General features: G+C 35.6%; 1 protein-coding gene across 5 annotated transcripts in view; it reads left to right on the top strand.

The window, feature by feature from the left end:
* The window catches only part of INPP4B (inositol polyphosphate-4-phosphatase type II B), an 819,089-nt gene that overhangs the window by 78,437 nt on the left and 723,618 nt on the right, over window positions 1–17,034 (top strand). For 3 of the 5 annotated variants that reach the window (XM_073017650.1, XM_037992378.2, XM_073017648.1), the window contains exon 2: window positions 497–587. The exons of the other annotated variants lie outside the window; for them this stretch is intronic. The gene's annotated coding sequence lies outside the window, so the exon portion shown is untranslated. The remainder of the gene's footprint in view (window positions 1–496; window positions 588–17,034) is intronic. 5 annotated transcript variants of the gene reach the window in all.

Raw genomic sequence — 17,034 nt, 5'->3', positions numbered from 1 at the left:
TCGTATCTCTTTCCTAGTTTGGAAGCAAGGGCATCCTGCTTCTTTAGAGTTTTCTCCCTCTTTCAAATGAATTCCCACTTTTAAGCTCCAAAGTGTTTTTTTTTTTTCCCCAGAAGAAGAACAATCTAAAAGAGTGACAAAGCAAACAGTAAAGTATTGTAACTTCCCATTTTCAAAAGCTGCTTTTTTAAAATTTCACATTGGAGGGCTTTGAATAGAGGCAGTGTGAAAAGTGGAATGAGCGTTTCGATTATCATTAAGGAAACCAGTGTCATCTGAATCGCTAACTAGTTTCATCACCTTGGGTGACTTTATTCCCCAATCTGGGCCTCTATTTTTCCTATTGTGTGAGATAAAGAGTTTGAGTTAAAGTGGGTGCTCTTACTTTTTTTAGAGTCATTAAGAATCTTCTGAACTCTATGTATATCATCTCTATTATTTCTCCTCCCACTCTACACATCCACAAGTACATGTGTTCTTCCTTGTGTAATTTCAGACGCTGGTGTCATCTGTGGACCCTCTGGGGTTAAAAATCCATGGACACAATTTCTAAACCCTATTCCAGTTCCAGCCTCCTATGGTCTTAGGTAAGGAAGCACACATTGATTTCATTTTGCTTTAGATTTTTTTTGCGAGAAAATACTTTATGGCTGGGCATAAAGGCTCATGGCTGTAATCCCAGTACTTTGGGAGAGAATCACTGTGGGAGGAGAATCACTTGAGGTCAGGGGTTCAAGACCAGCCTGGCCAACATGGTGAAACCCCGTCTCTACTGAAAATACGAAAATTAGCTGGACATGGTAGTGCACGGCTGTAATCCCAGCTACTTGGGAGGCTGAGGCAGGAGACTCACTTGAGGTAGCAGTGAGCCAAGATCATGCCACCATCACATTTCAGCCTGGGTGAGAGAGTGAATGAGACTCCATGTCAAAAAAAAAAAAAAAAAAAAAAAAAAAAAAGAAAAAAACAAAAAGACCTTATGCTTTCTGCTGTCAGACTCACCATAAACGAATTATTTAATGAGTCTAGGTGATTTTTAAAATTGACATTAGTGAGAAAAAACAAACATTTATATCTTACATCTTATTCTGTTGTTATTCTATGTTTGAATATTTTATTTTGCCATAACAGTGGATATGTAAATGATTAACTGATAGGCATATAGTACAAATAATGTTTGTTGTACAATATAAGTAAAATTTAAAGTAATGAGAACATGATGGATAGGTGTTCTGATATTTCTATTTCTGATTCCAATGTCTGTGATTAAGATGTTTATGCAGATATTTCACTGCTCTGGACTTTTCTATAAGTTATATTGATTCAATATCTCTATTTTCTTTAGAGAGAAAAATCTCATTAAGTGAGAATCTAATGGGCTGGAAAAATTCAACAGACCAACCTCAGCTGAAGTAATATATTTATTGAGAAAAAAATAGCACCTTGTTAGCTGGAAAATAATGATACATTGACTTACATTGTCCTGTATTTGATTAAAAAAACAAAAACAAAAACAAACAAATAAAAAACAGAAGCTTTTTGCTGAGTTTCTTATACAAGTTTTATGAGCTGGAATTATAGCTTATAAGAGATGATCAGAAAAATAATGCTGGATTTTAGTCCATGTTTATATAAATAAAAGAAAGATGTTGGCATACTATGCTGTTAACTGGTTTTACTGATATCTCCCTTAGAAGTGACAGAAATAATGAGGTTAACAGTGAAAATCCTTACAGTTTTCTGGATCCATCCAAAGTCATTCTGTTTTGTTAATTTTATCTTCAAGCAAATTCTCTCTCACATGATTGTTAGGAGGACAGTGGGGAAATACACCCATTTTCAATTACAAGGACCACCTTCCACCTGTCTACTGTTTTTCCATTACAATCTTTCCTCTAAATGCAGTCAAAGTGGTTGGTCCAGTCTGAATTTCTGTGCTGTATTTGGAGAGAGTGTTTTGGTGCAGTCTACCGCTTGCTGTGTGGTAGAGGATGGAAACTAATGCTGAGTGTTGCATAATAAAGACATACTTAGGTGGTCACAACTCCTGTGTAATTTTATTTTGCAGAATTACACATCCACCCCTTCAGTGCCACCCCCACCCATAAGCACCTTGTAGACCTCCTTTCCCTCACCTGTGCTTCTAGATCCACTTAACCTTTTAAAAGCTTCAATATCTTCATTGCCTTGGTAATCTCTAATTTGGGGTCATTCCATTATCAGCTTTTTTCACTGTCAGGTTACCAAGCTTTGTTGAAGAATGCCATTACGTTTTTTGGATTGAGGTCTGTGCAGCATCATGATCTCTCACCTCTGCTGTATCCTCACTGTGGCTTAATCTCTTATTTCTCTTACTTTCTAGGATAGTTGTCAAAGCAATTCCACCAAATCTTTTTCACTTTTTTCAAACACTCTGATTGCACCATCCCCAGAGTAGATTATTTACTCTTAAGAGAGTAAATCTCATATGTCCCTAGCCTTAATGAGTTTCATGGTTCCCTTTGTCCTTTCTAACCAAGCAAACTTTTTAGCCTTATATTTAAGAGCCTCCATGGTCTAGCCTTAACCTCCGTGTTCTAGCATGTGTATCTGAGGATCTCCAGCCTGTTAAGGGTCTCTTGTTTTCAGAGTAGATCTTGATTAACATTAATGTCAGGAGGTGGGAGGGTGGGGTAGAGGATGGAAACTAATGCTGGGTGTTGCATAATAAAGAAATCCTCAGAGATTTAGGACATTATCCTCTCTCAGAAACATCCCTGGAAGAATAATGGCTGCTATGAATTCCAATATGTTCCTAGGAGAACAGTTAGTTTCTCTTTGTTCTTGTCAAAACAAGATGGTTAGGTTCACAGGGTGGGATCTCACTATCATCAGAGCCCCAACTAAGGTTTTTTTTTTATTTGACAGTAACTATAACATCAACACCTTCTTTGATGTCAGCCCAGTATGGTGCTGTGCCAGCTATTTTCTGACAGTTGCCTTGAATTTTTTATTATTGTATAAAGCAAGAAATGACCTTTGAGGATTTCAGTATCTGTTTGATGTATGTGTTCATTCATATACTTTTCCAACTACCATTTTAAAAGTCAAGAAATGAACCTAAGAGTTTAGTGAGAAAAGAACTTCTGTTGTTTTTGGTTTGCTTGTGAGTTTTTACTTACAAAGTACAGATTAAATGCAGTTTGTATTTCAGATGTAAATTATATATTTTTATTGCATATGCATGTGTAATCTTGTCTAACACATCAAAAAGGGGAATAAAAAATATCTTGCGGATGTGATAAAACTTTTTGGAGGAAAGAAAAATTTACACTCTCATAAATTAAGTAATAAAATTAGCATTCTGTCATAACTTTTTGAACTTGAAATAAAACATCTTAAAATGAATAAGCTCAAAGAATTTTAAAGAGCAGATTGAGCTTTTAGGCAGCATCAATGAGTATGTTGAATCATTAATTTTTTACAGAATTTCCTTTCTGTTTCAATTTTATGAGAACTTAGATAATTTCATGTCTTGACTATTGACATTACTTCTTTGCTGATTTTTTTAAAAAAAATTACAAAGCAAAATTTGTAATCTTGTCTTTAGAAAATTTCCTAGCCGCAGAGATGTATAGCATAAAAATTGAACCATAGTTAAAATTGGTTCAGGCATCACTTTTACTGTGGTAGTAGACACAGCTAGCACACTGATTGATGGTTACTAGTTTCCTACTTCCTTATGATATTATTTATTTGTTCTTTAGAAAAGTAACAAGTACAGTTTGAATATATTTTTGGCTTCCAGGTTTTTCCTTAAGATCTGATGTTATATTAATGTTGTAATTCTCAAGCTCAGTTTCTCTTCTCAATCATGGGTTGATTTTTCTGATGAAACTCTTCCATCCTGTTTATTAGGACAGTATATTGGTTCTTCATAATGTTCTGTTGCTTGTTTCTTGGCTTTGCATATTGTTATTTAGTGTTAAATCTAATCAAGGGGAAAATTAATTAATATCTATCAAAATATTATTTCTCTTAAATTTGCCATTTTAATTTTATCAGCAAAATGTGTTAATGGGTTTTACAAAATTATGAAAGACTTCTGTTAGTGTTAATAAGTTAACATACTTGGAGAGAGACTTAGAATATATTTAAATGTAAGCTTTTAAGCAATTTTAACAATATTATTTAAAATTGAAATAAGATAATGTAGGTGCAAGTGAGTAGAAACTGCTGCTTAGAGAAATGAAAGGACTTCTCCAAGATGACAATTGTAGTCTATTCTCGTGGCTATAACAGAATACCTTATACTGGGTTATTTGTAAACAACAGGAATTTATTTCTCACAGTTCTGGGACGTCCAGACTGAAGGCAGCAGTAGATTCGGTGTTTGGTAAGGATTGCTCTCTGCCTCTCTGCTTCCAAGATGGCGCCCTGTCGCTGTGTCCTCCCATGATGGAAGGTGGGAGTGCAAAAAGAATGGACAGCTCCCTCACACCTCTTTTATAAGATCATTAATCCCATTTGTGAAGGCTCTACTCTCATGATGTAATCACCTCCTAAAGGCCCTACCTCTTAATGCTATCACATTGGCAATCAAGTTTCAACCATAGCAGCAATGACACAGATAGCTGCTAAGATTTCATTCTTGTTCTGATATTGTTTCTTCCTGCTCACACATCCTCTTCAAATAAATATATGGCACACACACCACACCACATATAGAATGCTTTCTACTTCAGTGATGACGGAAGATAACGTACCTGTTGCTTGTCTGTTAGAAAAGTATACTGCAGTGGATTAGATCTAAACTAACAAGACAGGGAAATTCATGGACAAATTTGGTCTGGCTTGCTGAAAAGTGCTTCTTGTAGGATTGCTTTACTGTTCAGCAATGTGTCATAAGCGAGCTTTATCCAGATGCAGTGTCACTCAGGACAGCTATTTTTACTCTTGAATAAGCTCACCTCACAGGATTATGGTGGTTCCCATAATTATACTGAAAATTTTTATCACTAAGGCGATCTGTCTTCCCAAAGTTTTTCTTCTGAACTTAGGGAAACTCTGTGCATACGTATTTGTGTGTGTGTTTGGGTTGGGGATGTAGTTAGAGAAGTAAGGTGAGTAGGGTGATGGCTATTTCTCCACTCTAGTATTAATCAGTGTTTCCATGAGCCCTGAAGGTTCTAAGATGCTTACAAAATTTGAGGGAGTTGCAGAATGAGAGTCAGGACACATAACACAGACATGTAGAGTGCGTAGAGTGCATCAAAATGAATAAACGAGATCAAGTGTCGTGTGTGTGCATTTGGCATAACATCACAGGCAGCTCTCTCTGCCTGAGAAGATTAAGGGAAGTCAACCCCAAGTCATGGCCTCAAGTTATGCAACACATTTTTCTTTTACATCCAATTGTGTCAGGGTTTCATTTTGACTCTAGAAGATCAGAAATGATCATTTTTGGCTAGCAACCATAATCTGTCTAGTTCCCATATCTACGCAGCTGGCCCTGCTGTATTTTGAGAGGTTTTGGGAATGGTTTATGCTCACCCTTGGCTAGAATTATGTTATCTTGTCTTAAGTGTCTAAGTGTGACTGATTTGTATTTGAATATATAAAAAGTCTGGGCTGCCCCAATGTTCCCTTTTAACAGAGAATGCCTAATGTAATTTACTTAATGTAATATCCGACAAAGAGGGCTGGCGCAATCTTTCTATTTCTGTCAATGTGTAGGAATAGAAACAAATATCACAAGTGCTTGGTCAACTTAACAATGACTTTCAATTGAAGTTTTCTATCACAGGTTGAGCTTTAAAAATCTCTTACAACAATTATTGCAATGGCATCCACTGTGAACACTCTTTTTATAAAATTCAAATTTAGTAGAAAAAAATATGACTCAGTTATTTGGCAAATATTGGTGTGAATACTAAAATGAACACATTTCTCAATCTTGGCCACACACTGATGTATGTTTTTCTGTAGAAAGGTTTTCATGGTACCAATTTGAAATAAATTATATGATATAGTACATTTTCTCTATTCTCAAATGGGGAGATCAATATGGAAAATGTCAAAAGGAACCTATGCACAAAACTTCAACACATTTTCCAACTTGCAGAAGGACTGAGGGCTCCTGTTAGCATGACCAAGAGACAAAGTGGAGAAGGCTGCAGAATACAATTAAAAATGTTCAGTAAGGTGTGGATATTTTTTAGCAAAAAGCAAAAAATAAAAATTACTTATTTTTATGACAGTGTATTTATATAAGCAAAATAATTATGCCCATATTGTGTTCTTGGGAAGATAGTGGATGCTACGTCCTGGGCCAAAGAAGCTTCTGTGTGAATGTGTGTTCATGTTGCAAGATTTGGGGAGAATACAAATAAATAAGAAATAACAGAACACTGTGATGTGTACTATATTAGTGGGTGAGACCAGGGTGCTAGGTCTAGTGTTCATTTGGGGAATACCTAACCCAGTGTTAGGAAGAACATTCAGGGAGGAATTCTTGAAGGTAATAACTCGTCATCTAAAACTTAAAGAATGAGTACAATTTAGGCAAAGTAGAAGAGTTAAGGGTAGAGAGAAATAATTGCCAATGGTGTCCCTGGATGTGATAACACCATTGCTAGGCCAAAGGTAAAAGAAAAAGCATGGTTTGTTCAGGGAACACTTTTCTTCATAAAATATCTGATTTTCAATGGTTTTATACAAAATTTAATGTAAGAATAGGTAGAATCATTAAAATGATCGGATTCACTTTTTTCAATTAGCTTATTTTATGTAACATGACTTTCCCAGTTTTTTGAGTCAGCAGTTGAAAGTATGAATTTTCAGCCTAATTGATTGCTCTTTAAGAGTATTGTGGCTCTTCAGCATAATTGATTTCATCTCTGGAATTGGTTTTGCAGGCTTTTACATGTGTTGCCACTAACTTCAAGTATACAGCTGGTCATTTATGTAAATTGTCCATTTGAATAAAACAATAACCTTTTACAATAATTTATATCCTTTTGCTATGTTTTTCTACCAAGATCTCTGATTTTAGTTTCCTCTCTGATCTCTTTTGTTAGTTAAAAGATATTTTGTCTTCCCCATGTGTGACATGGCAGAGAAGCTGTTAAAATGATTTATTGCTGTTCTTAAATATGATGGCATACGAATAGCATTTTCCAGATTTATTTGTTCAGAAAATGTGTTCTCAACTCCATGATACTATCTACTTAATTAGAAATGTAGGTTTCTGGATATTTGTGAACTTTGGCAATTGTATATTTAGCGACTGCACTGACAGATCTTGGTTTGAGGTACTTTAGCTTGGCTTTAATTAACTGAGGCAACATATTACAAAAATGCCAACAAATAGATTTTTTGGTTTTCTTTCTTCAGAGAAGAAAATCAGAGGACTTTCCTTAAGCTTTTTTTTTTTTTTTAAGTTTAGGAAAAAGCCCCCCTTTTCTCCTGCCCCTTGGAGAGCTGAATCAATAATTCACATGTTCTTTTTTTGCTTCTTAGTGTCTAAGTATGTACCAGAATTGCTTCACAGGACAATCTAAAATTATTTTTTAAAAAAAGCTCTATATAAGCTCTGCGGTAAGTTCTGGTTGAGAGCCAAATTACCTTTGTGATCTTGGACAAATCACTTAACCTCTTTGTGGCAAAGTATGTTTGCTCCATTCATTTATTGAATCAAAATGTATTGATTGTTTACCATGTGCCTTGTGTTATGTTCAACTTTTCAGGGGAACTTAGGAGTGAATTTTAGAGCTTAGTAGAAGAAACGAGACACATACAAAAATTGTTATTAGACAACACATACACACACATGTAATTCATGCAAAGCAGAACATTTTAAGTACTAGGAGAGACTTAATATAAGATGCAGTGAGACTTCTTGGGATAAGTAATTCATTTTGAGTTGATGTCAACACAGATTTCAGGAGGGAGGATTTGGACTAGTTTTCTAATAGAGTTTGGGTTCAGCAAGATGTAGAGAGAAGACGAAATGGTGTTGGAATCTGAAAGAACCACTTTAATGTAAGCCTTGTTGCTAGGAAACTTGGAACTTGGAAGGAAACTAAGGTTGAAAATTAACATTGGTGGCAGATCACTGATCTTGAACACAAAACAGGGGTTTAGTGTGTATTTTGTAGAACTTCTCTGAGATGTCATTAAGGGTTTGGCTTTGGTAAGACATTGATTCAAGTGCTTTCTCTTCTACATACTAGTTAAATGCTTTAAGTAAGTCAAACTAACTCTTGAGAAACTTGCTTTCCTCATCTATAAAATGATAATAGCCATCTCATCTTTCTGTGTTTCTGTAAGAATTAAGAATAGCATGCATAAAGAGACAGTCACATAGCAGTTGTTCACTTAGTATTAGCAATTATCTATACAATGAAAGGCTTTTAACAAGTGATTTTATTTTTTATTTTTTTTATTTTTTGAGACTGAGTCTCGCTCTGTCACTCAGGCTGGAGTGCAATGGCACATTTCTCAGCTCCCTGCAACCTCCACCATCTGGGTTCAAGCGATTCTCGTGCTGCGGGCTCCCGAGTAGCTGGAACTACAGGTGTACATCGACACACCTGGCTAATGTTTGTATTTTTAGTAGAGATGGGGTTTCACCATGTTAGCCAGGCTGGTCTCGAACTCCTGACCTTGGATGATCCTCCCACCTTGGCCTCCCAAAGTGCTGAGATTATAGGTGTGAGGCATTGCGCCCGGCCTTAACAAATGGATTTCAAGTTTGGTTTCTTTGTCATGTTTCTGTCATCTCTATGTGATATATTTGCTCAGAATATCATAGAATTGCAGAGCCCAAGGGAACCTTAGAAGTTTTCTAATCCACTCGTTGTTGAGGGCAAGTGTCCCCTTTACAACCTTCCTGATTTTATTCTGTATTGTCATGGGCCTCTGGGAGAATTTACAGTTATGAGATCATTCACTCTTTTCCAAAATCAGTCCTTTTCATTGCTGAATACTTAATGGTTTGAAAAGTTTTCCATCTATTGGTCTGAGATTCTTTTGCCTTGTAACGTTCACACATTAATTCCCTAACTCTTATTTCAGAGATAACAAATGACAACAACTCTTCACATGTCAAGCCTTAAATATTCAGCATAAATATGTGACTTCCTTTCATGGGTTCCCCCTATGTCCTTTCACTTCTAGACCAAATATCCTTGGTCTTCATCTACTCATCCTATGCTGTGATTGCAAGATTCTTCACTTTTGTGGTTGGCTTCCTTCGGCTGCACTTCAATTTTTAAATATCTTTTTTTTAAAAACTATTATTCCAGAACTAAATAATGTCCTACTGATGAGATCTATTCAGAGCTAAGTACAACCAATCTTGCTTAATCTAGAATCTAGACCAGTGTCACTGCCTGTTGCCTATGGAGTTTAAAAAATGCACAAAGCCAAGTCCAGTCCAAAAATATTCTGATTCACTAGGTCTGGATTTGGGCCCAGATATTGGTATTTTAAAAAAGCACCACAGAAACAATAGGAACTTTCATTCATTGCTGGTGAAAATACAAAATGGTGAAAATACAAAATAATGAAAATGCTTTGGGAGACAGGGAGTTAGCTACAAAGCTAGATATACTCTTACCCTAAGATCCAGCAATCATGCTTCTTGGTATACACCCAAATGAACTGAAAACTTATGTTCTCATAAAAACCTGCACATGGATGTTTATAGATGTATTCATAATTGCCCAAATTTGGAAGAAGCCAAGATGCCTTTCAGTAGGTGAGTGAATAAATAAACCGTGGTAAATCCAGACAATGGAAAATTATTCAGTGCTAAGAAGAAATGAGCTATCAAGTTAGAAAAAGACATGGAGGAAACTTAAATAAATATTACTAAGGGAAAGCAGCCAACATGAAAAGGTTATATGCTGTATGATTCCAATTATATGACATTCTGGAAAAGGCAACACTATGGAGACAGTAAAAAGATTAGTGGTTGCCAAGAGTTTCAGGGAAGAAGGGATGAATAGGCAGAGCATGGAGGATTTTTAGGGCAGTGAAGCTATTCTGTACAATATTGCAATGCTAGGTATATGTCATCACATATATGTCAAAGCCCATAGAATGTACATCAAGAACAGACCCATAGTAAGCTATGGACTTTGAGTGATAATGATGCATCATTGTAGATATCCATTGTAAAAAATATACCAATCTGATGTAGTCGGGTAGAGAAGGAGTTCGGTCTATTGATGATATCAAGGTTTTGTGTTGTAGTGGAAGGGGATATATGACAACTCTGTGTACTTTCCACTCAATTTTGCTGTGAACATAAAACTACTCTAAAATAAAATTTACTAATTAAAAGCTCTGCACATAATTTTGATATCTACCTGGGGCTGGAAGCCGTAAATCTAGACACTATACTCAATTAATGAAGGTAAGATACCATAACGTTTATTGCAGCCATATAACACTATTCATTATGTACCAGATTTGGAAACTGTTAAAACTAGCAGGACTCCTTTTTAGATCTTTCCAAAATTTGTACACTACATTTTCTGGGACATAAATCTATGACTTTACGTTTAAACTTATTACATCTCATCCTGGCCATTTCTAGCCATTATTCTATACTACCATTGTTGTTTACAATTTCATGTGCCTAATTCAGATTATCGTAAAAATTCATTAGTTCTGGGTAGGCAATCCAAAATGATAAATTTTACAAAAGCTATTAATTCAGGTCTGTTCTTTATCATACTCTTCTCTTATGATTATAATGTGTTGTCCTTACTCATTTATATTTGACGTATCTATTAATATGCCTAATACTTCGAATCACCTTTCCTTTCTAAGTTATAATAATCCATGCCCACAGAGTTTGGAGCTGACAGAGAATGAGCTCGGAATGCCATAGAGTAAGAGAAGGAGCCTCCACTTTTATCAGTAAAGTTAGGTATCTTACAGCTGTTATCAAGGATCTTATAAGATGATATTGCTGTATCTTAGTTGGGCTGATTTTGGCTGCAACTATTAGGATCTCAACTTAGAGTATCTTAAATAATAAGAGGATTAATTGTCTTACCTAGCAAGAACGCTAGAGGTAAGGCAGTTTCAATTTTGTTAACTCTGCAGCTTTCTAATGTCATGAAAATCTTACTTTATTTTCATCTTTCTACTCTGCCATCTTCAGCAATTCCTTTCAGGCTAACCTCCTTCATGGTCCCAAAATGGCTGCTACAGTTTCATAGTATATAGACATGGCAACATTGAGGAGCAAAAGAGGAACTCTTTCCTCTTCATCTCTGTTTAGAATCTTCTCATCAGATTTTCTCTCTTGTCTCATTCATTCGCCTGCACTATATCATATACCCCAGAATAAAGCAATCACTAGCAAGAGGATCTGGACAAATTATGATTCCCCTCCAGGGTCTAGGACTGGGACTGGATCTAGAGATGAGGTCATTGGAGGGTTTGATACCTAGTAAAAATTGGGGTTTAATGAACAACACCTAAACAAAATTGAGATTCTGTGAGCAATAACAGAGGTGTTTGTGGGGAACAATTTCTGGGTGAGAAACTACCAATGTTTGTTATACTACTAAAGCTCGGAAACATTTTCTATTTTTAAAGAGTATATATTGTAATTATGCTACTAAAAATATTCTCCAAATAGTTGAGATTCTGGCTTTTTGCTGAAGATCAAGCAAATATTTTATAGGGCAAAGTTAACAGTATAAACTATTATACTGATCACATGTTAGCATTTTATTTCTCTTAAAAGCAAATTAATTAAAGCCATTTAAAAAAAAAATAGTTTGTGAATGGCTCCAGATTAATTTTATGTCTGTGACTGTTGGCTTTATGTAGAGTATTCCATCCTTTCTCAGACGGGACCTTCAGCTCTCAGAAGTAAGAGTTTCTTTATTTTTTTTTCTTTAGTCTGTTTCATAATAACTCTTTTTAAAAGGAGTCAAAATTACAGCTTTGTGATTGGAAGTAATGGAAAAATAGGACTAATTGAGACTGCTGACAGAGGAAAGCATCTTGAAGAGGAAATATAATTTTCAATGAGCTGGATAGTTAAGCACGAATTAAAAATTTGTTTGAAAAAGTTCATATGAAGTCAATACAATATTATTTTTAATTGATCCTAGTGACATATGGGGTCCAGAAACAGATAATGATATAGACATAGAATGTAGTCTGAGGAATTCATGCACTGTGAATCACTCAATGCCCTTCAGAAAGAAAACTCTAGGTGAATGAAAGTACCTATTATTTAATTTCAATGCTAACTTAAATAAAAGATTAACAGATTTATGAGGATAGATAGAAATGTGTACCACCTATAGAAGAAAATGGGATCAGTCATCAGTATGAGAGTTCCCATTCATTGTGATTGAACTATGTGTGCAGGAGTCACCCACATTGTTTCATTTAATCCTTACAACCCTTTGAGGCAGGTGCAATATGAAGCAGGTATAAATCATAAGAAATTAAGTAATTATAAACTGTGATGTGCCATACAAATGCAAGATATTTTTAGTCCATGTTTTTCTGCACACATGTCAGTCTATTGCTGGTCCTGCCAGCTCCTTTCAATTCTAATGTGAATACACAAAAAGTCCGTGGATCAGAGTTTAGCTATATAAGAATCATTAAGCAATTTTATCTGATGCCTATTCTCAATACCTCATCATATTTAATAAATTCACTAAATCAGGAATGAGTTTCCAATCAAATTCACTAGCCAAACCACATTTTGAGACTGAATCCATTCATGTTACAGATATGGGTGTATTTTAAAGTTGGCAAATGCGTACAAGAACCCCCATACCCTGAGATAATAACTTTGAATTTTTTTAAAAAATTTTTTGATTTGGGAAAGAATACATTTTGCTAAGTAACATAGACCTGTGTTTAAAATGCTACTCCAAGGATTTTTAAAGACTGGATATGGCGTAACTGTTAGAAAAGATACAACATGATAGTGAATATTGGTGTAGGCAGGGAGGAGATACAGAATGAAAGAAAAAACAGGTATATACCACAACGTGCATTAGGTTTATTCACATAGAGACACATGATTTGGGTTCCAAGCAATTCTTTTTTGTTGCTTTATTACTTGGGGTCACTGTTACTTCAGCCCAAATAAAAAAGCTCACTAGCAAAAGAAGTCCTAGAGAACAGCAGGACTCATTTACTTGACAAATTGAATGCAAAGAAACCCGTAGCTAATAATATTTTGGAGTTATGTTTGAGAATCTAGGGAATTATTAAAGGTATAAAGGGAAATTCTGAATGAAAAATTCACACTCAATATTCCAGATCAACAAGTTTGGAAACAATCACAATTGGCATCTATGGCATTAAATACGAACTTACTTGGGATTGCACCATTGTAATTCTGCTTTTTCAGTTACTGAAAGTGGAAATCAGTCATGAAGGTAATGTCTTCTAGGTTTTTCTTAAAAATTATTAAGAGCTGGATTGGGCATTTGTGAAAAAAGGAAGGAAATGAAAGAAAGTAGAAGGAGAATTATACTTGAGATTTCAGGAAAGTGGTAAATGCTATCTTCAGAGTTTTAAAAATAAAATTACATGTAATAAGAATACTAGCTTTTTGTAGTAATTTGCACAAAAAGATATGATATTGTTCTTAATATTTTCTTTGTCATAGTCATACTGATATAAAGTTCATCTTTTTTGTACATAGGAGGGAAAACTATTTAAAATGTTGTATTTCTTCTTTGAGAAGCAAATTCTACTATAGGTGAGGTTTCAACAGTAAAATTAATCCTTAAAATAAATTTATGGAAGCTTTCAGGTTATCTCTATTTGAAAAGACATATACTCCCAAGTGTCCCTAGATCACAGTAAGCCTTAAATCTGGTCAAGAGCAAATGGAGAGAGAGGGGAATCAATATGCACATTTGTTTTGAGAGATTCTCCTGGGCTGACCTGGTCTTCATCATACCAGCTGGATTGCTGATGTTGAAATGACAATCAGTATGTTAATAGAAAATCAATTTTAGCTTCACTATAAAGTAGGTTCAAGAGTATGAGTAATCCAACAATATCAGGCTAGCTACCAAGTAATGTTGGATATATTTAAATATTGTATGATAACGAGAATGACAAAGACACACTACATCATTATTGTTGACCACTCTTCCATGTACATTTAGAAGTTTAACCTTGAAAAAAGTAAGCATTTGAAATAAAATTGTCACTTTATTATAGCAAGATATAACTAATTGGTATAAGTCCAAATCTGGTTGCTGTAAGAACGGTGTTATAAAACTATTGTGTTGAGTATTTTTTAAACATTACATCTCAGTAAAATGCTTATTCTTATGAAAAAGTTCTGATTCTGTCAGAATAAAGGCTTTATCACATGTCTTGAGGCTTGGAGCTCTCCTCTGCACAGAGCTGCTTCCGCCTAGGCAGGGTGTGCAAGAAATTATTTATACTCTTCTGAACCAGATCTATAGATCCTCACTCTATGCCTGGCTCAAAGAGATATTTAGGAAGTGCTTCCTGGGTCACTGAATTCTAGTAACTCTCTATTAATACATGCTGTTCCTTCCTTTGTTCATAGGAAAAAAGGAAAATTTGCTTTTCTTCAAAGACCTCTCAGGATGTACAGGAAAATGTGGCCGATAAAGAAGACACATCTGGTCTTCCTTTGTTGGGGAATTTATAGGAGGTAGAGTCTCAGCTGTCAGGCCACTAGTAACTGATAATGTAAAATACAATGTTATGTGAAGAATTACAGAGGATCTGTAAGATTCCTGTACAACTCTTGCTGCCTGACAGCTGCATTCTGTAATTCTTCCAAGGACAAAAGAAGGACTCATTAAGTCCAGAATTTCCTCAGCTGGTTGCTTAAAATCAAACAGTAAAGCTGAGAAAGGACAAAGCTTCCCTCTTCTCCTCCAGCAACCAGCAGGGTGTTCACTTTTGACACATGAAAGACACATACTTTCAAGCCTTAGGGACAGAAGCTTGGGCGGAAATTCAGGTTGTGATTCTTGAGTCTAGAGAAGTTAGATCTGGAGAAAATCAGTAGTTGGGGAAACTGAAGACCCGTGTGACAATTCGAGCCTATCTTTAGGAGAGGATTGCCAGGACAACTTCCTCCTGGATCAGAATTTTATTTCCTAGGCCCACATCCCCTTGCCTGTGAGGCACCTTAGGCCTCGTAAATCTCTGTTCTTCACAGGGAACAACTTAATTTTCTTTTTCAGTTGGATGTGATGTGATTCACTGATCTTCACCTTATGTGGCTAGCTTCCATTCTACAGCTCTAAAAAAAGTCTACTTCTTTAAGTAGGTCTTAGAGGAAACTTCAACTTAGATGCCTGTAGGCTTATAGAGTTTGTGTTTTAGCTTTACATATTACAAGACAGGCCCCTAGATAAAAATAAAATAGAATTATATGTTCCAAAAATGTTAAGTTGTTTAAAATTTCAACTTTTTAAAAAAGTGGTTGTATACAAGATAAGATATGCTTTGGAGAGGGTGAAATAAATTTCAGAAATACTTGGAAAAACACTAAAGTAGAGACATGGAAAGCAGAAAATATGCAGAGTGAAGCAGCATCTAGGCTGGCAATGAGACAACTCAGATTTCAAACTAATTGTCTCTTTTGGACAGTGCATCAGGCGTTGGGGACAGTTTTGTAAGAGGTTGTCTCTTCTCTGTGCCTGAGTGATATTGTGTAATGATTGAAAAAATTATTGTGTCAAATATGGAATAAGTGATAGAAACGTGTCTATCACATCACTGTTCTCTGATGGCTGACTGGTATGTTCTGGCTGACTTCAAGAGAGTTCTCTCTTTCATCATAGCTCCATATACTCCAGGCAGAAGCTATCTGCTTAGAAGACAATCTTACTGAATAGAGTGTGGCATATTAATAGAATCACAGAATCATGTGTCTTGAGGAGGCCATTAGGAAATGTGAAAATGAAAAGCAGAGTGCTACTGCTTCTTGAAGATTTTCAGGGATGCATATTACATAGGTTTTTGGGGTAAAAGAGAGAGACTGGAAAGAAGGTACGTGTTCGGAGATGCTTTTATATCTTATAGGAAAATACCTCTTGTTTGACTAAACTCATTTTGTATTGCACAGTCCTCCACAGATGTATTGCAAAAGTCAGCTAATCAGCATCTGTCTCCTTAACACTCCCTCTCCATACTTGAGGTCAATTGTCATCATCAGTCTTGTTTTTTTTTTTTTTTTTTTTTTTTCGGTCACAGTTAACTCCATTACTTTGGCTTTTTATGAAAACAAGGAAACAAAACTTTCTGTTTGCCCATTAATTCACATATAGTATTCTTAGAGCTCATGTTTAACATATGATGAATGCAACTACCTTCACATAGTTCTAACATGGAGCTTACATGGACCCCTTTTTGTCATAGTTCTCAGTATTTCTCAACATCATGCTATTTTTCCAGCTGTACTCAAAATTTGCTATTGGGCTACAATGTACTTAGGTCTTTCTACGATAATTGTATTTAGTTGTTTTGCATACTGTATGAATTCCTAACTCTTCTACTTTTTGAGAATTTTCCTTATTAAGTTTTCTCATCTGATATTTTACATTTAGTCTCCCTGTTTCTAGGTTCTCCCATGTGTTTCACATTAAATGATCTAAAAGACAATAGTATTGGTCATAACCCTCCCCTCCTCAGAAATTGTTTAAATAATGTTTAAATTCTATAACTTGGCATCCAAGACTGCTCATTATCCGACTTAAGAGTTACTCAGCATTCACTTCCAATCTGATCAGACCCATCTGCCAAGGGGCCCTTGGAATTGGATCCCTCAATCTTTCCTCTGTGTTTATTCTGCTCCAGCACGACCTGTTCTCAGACCTCTTCCCATTACATCCAGGTGATTTGAAGCCCACCCCAGCTTTGTTCCCAGTTTATGTGCCACATTCTTAGTGGAAACCTCTTCTATATATCTACATACATATGATGAACTATGAGTGAGAGTTATTGGTGGCCATAAACGCTAGGTTTAGTGAAAGAGACATCCTTCTTGACGCTTGT

The sequence above is a fragment of the Chlorocebus sabaeus genome, chromosome 7 (assembly GCF_047675955.1).
Source record: "Chlorocebus sabaeus isolate Y175 chromosome 7, mChlSab1.0.hap1, whole genome shotgun sequence".
In the NCBI taxonomy this organism is placed as follows: Eukaryota; Metazoa; Chordata; class Mammalia; order Primates; family Cercopithecidae; genus Chlorocebus; species Chlorocebus sabaeus.
This window is presented reverse-complemented; position numbering and strand designations above follow the sequence as displayed.